This window comes from Ischnura elegans, chromosome 7, assembly GCF_921293095.1.
Source record: "Ischnura elegans chromosome 7, ioIscEleg1.1, whole genome shotgun sequence".
Classification (NCBI taxonomy): domain Eukaryota; kingdom Metazoa; phylum Arthropoda; class Insecta; order Odonata; family Coenagrionidae; genus Ischnura; species Ischnura elegans.
This window is the reverse complement of record NC_060252.1, coordinates 39729411-39740759: the sequence shown is the minus strand read 5'-3', so window position 1 is coordinate 39740759 and position 11349 is coordinate 39729411. Positions and strand designations below refer to the sequence as shown.

Below are 11349 nucleotides of genomic sequence, written 5' to 3'. Positions count from 1 at the left end.
GGAAATAATAAATAGGTAAAATAAAGCGTATTCGAATTTGAGACACAGAAAACTATTACCAAGGCAAGTCTTTTGATTTGGTATATACCTACTATTTAAAATAAAGGCAAATATTTACACCACAAAGAGTCTAGGACTTCGCCTCAGATTTGTAAGGCCTGGTTATACAATACACATTCAAAATAAAATTAGTCCAAAAAAGTCTTAATGAACGCGAATACGCATGGTATAACCAACCACCTGGTGCAAGTTCATGAACAGTTATTAGAACCTCCTCAAAGTTCTCTAATGCATTTTTACTTACAAGCTCTGCTCCACTTCACCAATATAGTTCATACATTAATATAACTTCTGCTATCTTCTTTGAATGTTCCGTGTAAATAATTTAGATCGTCTCCAACATTTGCCGCTATCTCAATTTAGATAATTTTAGACATAAATAATTTTCTAATATGAAGTTTTTATATTCCAAGTCTAGGCAAATGCTGAATTCGGTCTTGCCAGTTAACCCTGAATATTTCATAATAATTGTATATGTTTCACGCAAGTATTCCATTACCTAAATGCATATCATTGGCTAAGTTCTAACAAAACGTCTCTCAAATTCGGCCGGTTTGAGATAGGTATAAACAAAGTATAATGACATTAAAAAAGTAAAGTACAAGCAAAAAACAACTCTTTGTTAGCAAATGAATGATTCTTTTGCAATTTTATGAACTTTTGGTTTTTAATTTCATTGTACAAGTAAATAAAATAATCGTTTTTTGCTCTCCTGAAAAGTTGCCATTTTTGAAATACGTGTTGTTGGAACTTAACCATCGATATGTAGAAGGGGAAACATGCCTTCTCTTAGCAACATTTACTTGATTGTTGCATTTTACATCACCACCTATTTCGTGCGCTTCTCAATTCTCCACTCCAATGAAGTTGGAGCTGTGGAAGAAGGAAGCAGAGCGACCCAAAGAGTTCTAGAAACCACCTCCAGCCCAAAGAGACCGTCCATTTTGACCTCAGCAACTTGGGAATATATAGGGAAATCTTGAGAACGCTTCAAGAGTCTTACGGAAACATTTCACCGAAGACTTCAAGTTGAATCCCCATGGGAGAGTGGGCCTCAGAGCATCATTTGCTTAAACTTCCTCCCGCGGCCTGAAATAAGGGAAGCACTTAAGTAGCCGCATTGACACACGGTTCCACTTTTCAAAATAAAAATCTTACAATTCTTCTACCATTTGTTATTAGATCACCTCCCCGTTCGAACAACTGGCTTAACCATAGACAAAATCTTCCAAGTGCATAATCACAACACCTTTAGGTGCTCAGGTAACACCGTGCTGCCCTCATTGGTAATTTGAAAAGACATGAATAGTGTTAAAATTCATGGCGAGGGACAATCCAGGGGTCGATTCAAACTATTTTCGTATTATCACTGTTTAAATATTGTAGGACTTCCTTTGTGACATTCTCAGGTTTCAATCTTGCCGTAATGATATCGGATACTCAATTTGGGAAACTCTTACCACCCTTCAGTTCAGCGCTTACAGTGATAATTTGACCATTTGTAGGCACGCAAAGGCTTAACTACACGAATTTGGGTAATTTTACGTTAGTGCAGTTGATCTGTGTAATAAGGCATAATTGATTCCAAGAATTTCAGAGAAATTTGGTTATGGACAGGTGTATGCACAGGGCTTTGGACAAAAATTTGTTGGAGTAAAAGACTAAGAAGTGAGGACAATATAAACGTTTATATATTTATTCCAATTAAATCACTATAGATAATCTTGTTTATGGAAAGACATGGTCATCATGAATTATCACAGATCTAGCAGTGACAGTGAATTTTAGGCGAGATAAAGAAAAAAAGAGGCCATCATTACGAACCAAGACTCGGTGAATAGATCCATTGTATATAAGAAATATAAAAGCAACTTTATATTTTGTTTTTTGAGCTACGATTACTTTCAGTAGACCAATCATGTACTCGAGAGTGCATCCTAATACCCCGAATTCCATATTTGCCCTAATTCGAGTACTGGAGGGAAAAACACGTAATAAATCAAGCGCTGTACTACAGCGAGGCCATTAAGGGCAAAAAAGATAGGATGTTATTGTGGAGTCAATAAAATTTATATACACTCATGCGTAGTATCGGAATCCTAAGATTGATAAGCTGAAGCCCCTTATTTCTCCTAATCCCAAGCCAGTTTTTTAACCTCGCCGATACTTTTCTTCCCTGCTTCTTTATCTGTCCTAAGAACTTGTGGTGTGTTTGGGTCTAAAGAATTTCATCTTAGGAATAAAATCATACGTTGCAAGGGAAAGGTAATATCGATGGCTAAGTTCTAAAAACACGTATCTCAAAAGTTGGCCGGTTTGAGACAGGTATCTTAAACAAAGTGTACTGACATTTAACAAATAAAATTCAAGCCAAAAACAACTCTTTGTTTGAAAATGTATGCTTCTTTTTCAGTTTTATCAATTTTTGGTTTTTGATTTCAGTTTAAAATTATAAATATAAATCGTTTCCTTTGCTCTCCTGAAAAGTTGCTATTTTTGAGATACGTGTTGCTGGCACTTAGCCATCGATATGCTGACTGTCCAGTGAGGCAGGAACTATTGTGATGTCGATCTATCAACTAAATGGCAGTTTTGTTTTTGTTTTCTTGCAGATTACGAAGTTTTGAAGTCAGTTTCACATTGGCTCCTCTATGATCAACTCTAGGGACAGCTGTGTACTTATTGAACTCAGCTTCCCGCCCTACTCTGTTTCCGAGCCCATCCACTTACAGATTGAAGTCCTCGCTGGTCTCCCCACAAAACTAGGCCTCGGTAGCGCAGTAGGCAGCGCGTAAGTCTCATAATCTTAAGGTCGTGAGTTCGATCCTCACCCGGGGCATGTTTTTTAGCCTTTAGTTTTTGCCTTCAGTGTTGCCTTCAGCTTCAGCCTTCAGTGATTTGTCCTAAGAACTTGTGTCTTCCTCTGGAGAATTTTTCATCAGTATTTCCTTCCGTTATGTTACCCAAGTAACATCTTTGTCTCATTGCGTGGAAAATCCGTCGTGTTCTTCTCTAGCGTACAGGGATCCATGGTAAATTTTCCTACCCTATTATTCTGAATACCTTCTCATTTCGCACCTCATCCGCCCATTTCATGTTCAGCATCCTCCTCTACAACCAGTTATTGGAAGACTCTAATCTTTTTTTATCACTCTTTCCAATGGCTGCAGATTCTCACCCTAAGAGTGCCACTGCCCACATGAATTAATTTAACGTGCTGTTTAACGTTCTCTATTCTTATGCTCTATGAGCATAGTGGTGGCCTCTTTGCCATGGACGCTGCCTCTTACTGATTGTGTTGTAATATTTATTATCTGCGGCCAAGAAAACCTTCCCTCTGTTTATTTATATTACATCCCTAAACGTATTTTTTCTCCTTGGGGATTGCATAGATGAAGTTTTCTGTTTTGATAATTTTTTTGCATGTGTTTGAGGCAATCTGAGGTTTTTTCACCTCAGACCTTTCGAGGTCAGTAGTGATATAATTTGGGGTGAGCATGAAAAGAGTGTGGAAAGTTACCGAGAATTAAAAAATGAATGCAGATAAAGAAGATGAAGATTTTTCTAATGAATCAGAAGATTTCAATACAATATCTGATCTACAATGGGATGCGAATGCCGAAATAATGCACGTAAGGTGTGGAATGAAATCCTGGTCACAGCTTTTGATCCATAGAGTGCAAGTGCTCACACGAGTGCTTTAACGTAGTGTTTCCTGGTCTTCAATCGTATGTTCTTCGAGCATAGTAGCTACCTCTTTGTCATTAACGCCTCCATTCATTCGGAAACCCGAATTTAACGTGATATTGAAATAATACCAACCGATTAATCGGTGGACGACAATAAAAATTAAATCAAAACTCCCCGCGAAATAATCGAGGAAACACACGAATACACGATACGTGACGAGTGAACAGATGATAAACATCGGAGCTAAACAAACCGCAGAGAGTGGGAGATAACGAGGAAATGAAGGAGCAAGCAATTAACTCAAGAGCGTACCTGCATAAGCGATTCAATGCGTAATGGATAAAAAGAAAACAAAATGGGAACGTACTCTTGGTTGAAGAGGCAGGAGTAAACAAGGTTTAACCGAGGAGAGATGAGCGGTGTAAATTTTAGTCGACGGGGAAAATTCAATGCGTTGGGGCTAAGGTGTGTTAAGCGGCGTCAAAGTGTATCGACTCAACATCACAGAGATAAGCGGGAAGACACAAGTGTATGCTTGTACTGCGGCTCATAAGGCTCATCAGTCATAGCTCAATATCGAGAGAAGACACCCCATTCCCAACGCGATGTCAATAATTTACCTTGCACACGGAGCATTTCCCCTAATAGTGAAGCAATGGAGCCGAAGATAAGGGAAATGCACAACTTCGAGAGAGCATCCATATCCTCTGAATTCCTCCATATTTGTCCTAAGTTTAGTCAATGGAGGGGAAACTACGTTCTGAGTCAATTCTGTACCACATCTAGTCCATTACGGTTCAAGTGCGTGATTAAAAAGTGGAAGAATACGTCCACAGACAAGAAATCTGAATACAAATTTAAATTGAAAAAGTGAATTATCCAGTTTATAGATTTTCTTTCAACTGTAAATCATGAACGGGCTAGGACACAGGTGTTAACCCGCCTTAAATGCTAAAAGTAACTCTTAGACTAGCCTTTATATTCGACAATTTAAGTTGCACTTGAGCATTTGATACTTAAGCTAATTAGTAACAACTTAAGTATTACGAAAATTGGATGATTTAATGTGATATTCAACACGTCACGTCGCTCGTGAGGCAGTTGAAAAATGTATACGAGCAGATCGGTTATCCACAGTGGGTTACGCCAGCAAGGAATACAAGCGTATCTACTGATAAGTACAGCTATTGATAAGTTTTCATTTCAATTTACGTGAGGAATGTGATTTTTAACGGCATGCAATAACAAATTTGTTTGAAAAAATAATGAGATCACCAAATTTGTACAGGACTGAATGGTAAGATAAGCACTATCCCATATTTGGATAAAAATGTCATTGGGTTCAATGCGTTACGTGACAACATTAACAACGGAAGACAGAAAATTTTTGAACACAGTTTTCAGCAATGAAATGAGAAAAAGCACCTACCTTAAACACAAGTACGCCAGACTGAACTATTTAATGCATATGTTATGGGTGGCTCTTATACGATTCCTTCAAAAAATTTAAAAAAAACTGAGCTCAATGGATGACCAAACAATGAAGGAAACACAAGTCAAAATGTAGGGGATCAAAATAGTAACATTATTTAATTTCCTTTAGATCTGGACCCAATTCTCGGCAGCAGCAGCAGTGGTAATTTGAGGAATGCTTGATCCCTGCGAGGGATCTGCATGAAAAGCACTGCGATTAGAGCACTCAGTGAAGCTGTGGTACTTTTAGCGACTTCTGTCGAGCTATATAACCTGCAACAAAAATTGTAGTACAAAAAAATTATCTCTTCATAATTTTGTGAAACAAGCCGGTTTAACTCGTGACTCCAAATCTAGTTATCAAAATTACCTAATTAAAATATTGTAATAGAATGCATTTTCTAATACATTCTTGTAATTCAAAGAAAGACTAAAACAAGGGTGCTTATTACAGAATAGATACATCATAAAATAATGCCTAATATGAATTCATAATATGAACTTCTAACTTGTTTCTGATAACCTAAGAAAAAGTTCTTCTCACAACAGATTAATATCCAAACGGGACCAATCCAAGGAACTCCTAAATCATGTAAGCCCATTTAATATGACCAGTTTCATTGACTGCCGTACCTTGTCATTTCATTAAGCTCCAGATGTTTAAAATAAAATAAGTATTAAGACTTGAAAATACTGGATGTCGAGAGTTATGACATAATAACACCACTCAACCGAGGAATCGAATCAACCTTTTCACCCCTTAATTATGAAAGATATTAGTCATCTGGGATTTTCACGTGCGAAGATAAAGAAAGAAAAGAAAGGGAGAGGTACTTGCGCCACGCCGTGCAATACAATGGAAAAGTCTGGAAAAAGAATTTTTTGTTCCTGGAAGGTAAAGTGTGAGCCTTTCACGAGGTACGGGAAGCGAAAAAGAATGAGTTATGAAGGGCTAATTACAGAAGGGATGAAGTAATGAAATAGAGACGTTCGAGGTACACTCGGAGGGCAACTCGAGGGAAAAGATAAAATACAATGCTGAAAAAAAATACAGGAGGAAAATTACGCGTATTTGCAAGGAGTGAAAAAGCAACGAAGGAGTGTGCTAAGATTACAAATTCAAAAAGGCTCAAGCAAGATGGACAAGTATTTCAGCGAGAAGGTTTTGAGAACATCTTAGAACGATAACTTTGAAAGATTGTTTCTATTGTATGACTATTATGTAGTAATATTTACGAGGGAGTGTTTGTTTCATTAAAAAAATCGTTTTTTATAGCATGCAGCTCCAGCCTAGACGTCATATGAACTTTCATGGTTCTTTCGTTAGCAGAAAATAGAAGATGCTTGTTTTGGAATTGATGACTGTATGAAAAAATTGCCCTAACATTATGCACAGAAACTGAAGAAAATACTATTATTATTTATATCCAAAGACATCGACCGAAACGTCATAGTTAATCCTTAATAAAAAAAACTCACTTCTATTCCTTCCGTAGCTCTTTTTGTTAAGTAATATTCCTAAAATTAATCTGCGGTCCATTGATGTATCAATTTATGTTAACTACCATAGAATCTTCTCATCTATTATTGGCAGAAAAATTTTCATATCCCCTGAAAGTATTTCGGACTCTATGGCCCGTTTAATATGGTCGCGGACGGTCCGCGCTACGCGCGCTGGGCGCGGAGTGCAGTCGCCGTTGTTCACGTCGGTGAGGACAAATCCCGTCCGCATCTGGCACAATGTCAGCTGTGTGTAGCCTACCAAGGTAGGAGAACGTCATACTGCCAAGTGTAATTGAAGCAACTGCTGTATACCAGGTTAGAAAAAACGGAAGAAAAGTGCCCGTCAAAGGAGGTTTTGGGTGCACCTATTATGGCACAAAGAACATTAAAAGCCTCTTTAATGACCATATTTTCTGAACCATGCGCTGATGAATATAATTTTTTCAATTATTTTCCCAGTTCCAATTAGCAGTGGCGTAGCCAGGGGGAATCCAAGGGGTCCGGACTCCACCCCCTAAAATATACAAACACAATTATTTTCCTTCATAACAGTAGGCAAAATATTGAAAAAATCATGAATTTACAAAATAGTTCTTTAGAAAATGAAGTTTTTTCGATTATGAAAAATGCTAAAATAAGTTAAAAACCCATTTCTTAGTACCCTGTTTTTCAAAAATTTTCCCCCCTGGTTTTGGACCCTCCCCCCCTCCCCCCCCCCCCCCCCCGAACGAAAATCCTGGCTACGCTACTGCCAATTAGACTGTCCATAGCGAAATTTCGCACGCGCACAGTTTTCTCCTAGCTCGCTCTATTTCCAATGACAAATCTGTTTGGTCCGCATCAGGCATCCGCGTTCACAAACCTGTCTCTGTGGCCCCGGGGCCCGGGTCTCTGCGGATGATCCGCGGGTGAAGGGGCTCGCGGATGGCTCCTCCGCGAGCGAACGGTCCGCACTCATGTGTAAGCTTCCATCAACATCAATGGAACCTCATCTGCGCACGTAGCGCAGACCATCCGTATCTATGTGAAACGGGCCTAAAGCATGAATAGCAAGATTATTTTGACGCTGCTCTCCACTCCAATCTCCTATCAGCTAATCTCTTCACGCATATTTATTTCTCCTCTTTCACATCTTTCTTCACCTGTACCACATGTTTCATTCATGCATTTCCTTCCTTTTCCGTTCTTACCCTCTACTTATTCCTCCATGATTGTCTTCTTCAGGTCATCGTGTCTCAAGACGTGACCTTTACAGATGTTCCGCTTCCTGTCAAGGTATTCATTTCTCTTCTCTCCTACTCTTTAGGACTTCCTCATTACTCACTCGGTCGATCCATTTGATCTTCATCATTTTCTGTGGCATCAAACTTTGAGAGCCTCCACCCTAGATTTCGCCGTTGCTATAATTTTCCATGCTTCACTTCCGTTGAAAAGCATGCACAAAATCTAAGTTCTGATAAACTGCTTCCTTACATAATTAGTTGTTTCAGGCGTGACATTATCGAATATCTTTGTGGAATTATAAATTTTTCTTTACTTTTTTGCTTCCTTACTTCTATGTTTTGCATATTTGTTTCCGCCCCTAAAAATATTAGCATTGTATACTTTTTGGTAGAATCTTTCCATAATACGATTTTATGTAGCATTTTCTCTGAAAGATTTCACGTCTGAATGATCTCATGATTTTGTGTTGAACTCAATAATCCATTGCCTATATCGAGAAAGTATCCCTTAAGATGGCACTCATGATAAAAGAAAGACCACTACTTTGCTTGATGAGCATATGATTAAAGAAAAAAACAGCGTGAAAACATTCGTGTGTAGTGACACACTCAGGATCAGAAAAGTGATCCATTGGAAAAGCTATTCAAGAATTACTCCGAGCCATCCTGTACTGACGATTGTATATAAAATGGACAGATATTATGAGAAAAGAGGTATTAAACCTAAGAGTAGGAAAAGAAAGGGAATTGTGAAAAAGTAAATGCAACGTAAGTACCCGCTGTATTGGCCATAGCATGATAGACAATTGAAGAGAATTAAATGAGAAATAGAATGGCTGGAAAAACTCGAGGAGAAGTTGTCAAGAGAGGAGACAAGTAACACTGGAAAAAATCAAGGACACACATTCTGGGTGAGTCCGTTAGACTCCCCAAACACATTAATTTGAAATGGAAGTGGCGAAAAATGGCGAAAATATATGGTCCCCTACATCAATGAAAATTCATTTGCTATGGCTAAATCTTATTCAAACCAACGAACGGCTAGCATATAAAAGTTGCAAGGGAGAGGAAAACATAGGTGAAGACGAAAAAACTTGCACCAAATCGACAAAATTGGGTCTTCTGAAAAACTAACAGCCTTCACAGTGCTTGAGAACACACTAGGCATTCAATAAGTTCTGAGCGACCAGTCCTCATCCCTGAAATTTAGCCGCTAACCCTTTCGTAGAATGTTCACCCAGAAAATTCTTCCCCAGCTACTCCCTCAAAACACGACTTCAAAAAAAGTACACGAGATAAGACCGAGAACACATAACCCCGAATGCTAACGTGTCTCACCCTTCGTCCCAGAATTCTTAGACACCCCACTTATTGCGTCTCCTTGCCACTGTTCTCCCCTTAACATACCCTTTTCTGAACCCTCTCTTGCTCCCTTGTTGCTCTGCTGCCCACGATTCAATTTCTCCGTGTTCTACCCAAAATCCCGAGAGCCACTATCTTACCGTCTTCAGCAGCATTCCCCCTCTTTTCGAAGTCCACGAGTTACCCTAACTCCCCTCATTCTACTTTCCACTCATTTCATTCCCCTTTCTCCCCTTTACACCCTATGCGATGTCTCCCTGGATGACATTCTCCTTCACCGACCAAATCCCCTCCTTTTAATTCCCGGTGGAACCACAATTACTGGAATACACTGCTTAGATAGACGCAGCATTTCCACTTGACATGTCAGAATTATTGCCTAAAAATGAAACATTAAACACAAAATACAATATAGAAGAATTGAGTTGAGTAACAAATTGGCTAGAGATTTTCCAATGATAAGATACGTACTTAAGTTGGAATTGTTGCCATATATTTTCCTACTAAAAGTTTATGTCTTAGTAGGTAGAAAAATTGGTCTACATGTATGTTATATATAAATGTAAGATGAGAGGGTAAGTTTTATACAAGAAATATTTAAGGAAAGAAGAAATAGTTGAAACAGGTTGAGCGTAAGTGGCACGTCTGGGGCAGAAGAGAATAAATTCTGTAGCACGGCACGCCTAATTTCCATTGAGACAAGTATAAAATTGGTATTTTTGGTTCGCGCAAAAACTTCTAAAAGAAAAAAAGCGTTACAAATCATTCATGATAAACAATTCAAACAGATTTTAAAAAATATTTCTGTTAGTAACTCAGCCATTCTATGAAAATTCTTTCAAGCATTTTTTTCTTTGGTGATAAAAGGCACGCAAAACATGTTTGTCAGTGAGTGCCACGATATCCCTCAAGTATATTTTTTCGAGCCATTATTTAAAAAAATACTACCCCTGGCCTTTCAGTAGGTTTCAAATACGTTTAAAATGTAGCAAGTGGTGAATGGTAGAACGGGGAAAAAACAAACGTTTGTTTTATTGATATTTTTTTCTGACAGAGATCTTAAAATTTTATTCCGAGAGGAATTTTTTTCTGTTAAAAGTAGTGATAAATTGCACATGGTTCTTTTCATTTAGAACGAGCTTTCAAGATTTTCATTGGAACTACTCTAGATTATAAGTGAATTATCATTAAAACTGTATTTTTTATCCCATAAAATTGTATAGGCTCATGCGAAAAAAAATCATCTATCGTTCACCACTTGGAGCCTTAGAAAACCTAGCATATATAAAACTCAAACCTCACTTTACAGTCATTTAGCGGTGTAAATGGCTTTCAAAGGCGCTAACACCGACCGAAGTTCACGGGAAATATTTTCACGGTGAACGCTCACGGGCAGAGAAATGCAAGGGTAATTTTCAAGGCACGTGCTTTGGGAAGCGGTCGGTATCCTCTGATCTCCCGCAGAGCCCCCAGCAATGTTACAAACTCTGGCACAAGTAAGTCAAATAACCTTATGACGTTAATTTCATGAGAATCACGAATGAAATCACTCTGCAAAACAGGTATTTACCATTTCAAAGCAAAGGTTTCGAATCCACGTGTCACCACTAGTGACAACAATATTTTTGTTGTCTAAGCTCATGTATGGGTATAATAGTACATAGAGGGTATAGGTATATGCGGTAGTAAAGGTGTCCTTTAGATCACATTTGTTTTTTTTTTTAATTTTTTGTCCCTGAATATAAAGTAACGGCGATTTCATTTTTTAATTTATTATTTTAATTATACCAAATATTTACTATTTACTAATATTTACCATATGAAATTCCTTAATATATGTTATTTCAAGAAAGTCATAAGGATCTATTTCCATGTTTTAAAATTATTTCAATATCTTATTTTGTCAATTTACAAAAGCCGTTTTACCTTCAATTGGTCCCAGGCACTTCACGTGACCATGTATAAGGAAATCTTATATTTGAATCTGTACATTGTATGAATTAGTTTGGTTTAAATAAGCTTCGGGGCTGATTTTACC

The 11349-nt window shown here is 38.0% G+C and overlaps 1 non-coding gene across 1 annotated transcript; it reads left to right on the top strand.

The window, feature by feature from the left end:
* The first annotated feature begins 2826 nt into the window (after positions 1-2826).
* Positions 2827-2899, top strand: Trnam-cau. The gene has a single exon. It is a non-coding gene; the product is annotated as a tRNA-Met (tRNA).
* Positions 2900-11349: the final 8450 nt, after the last annotated feature.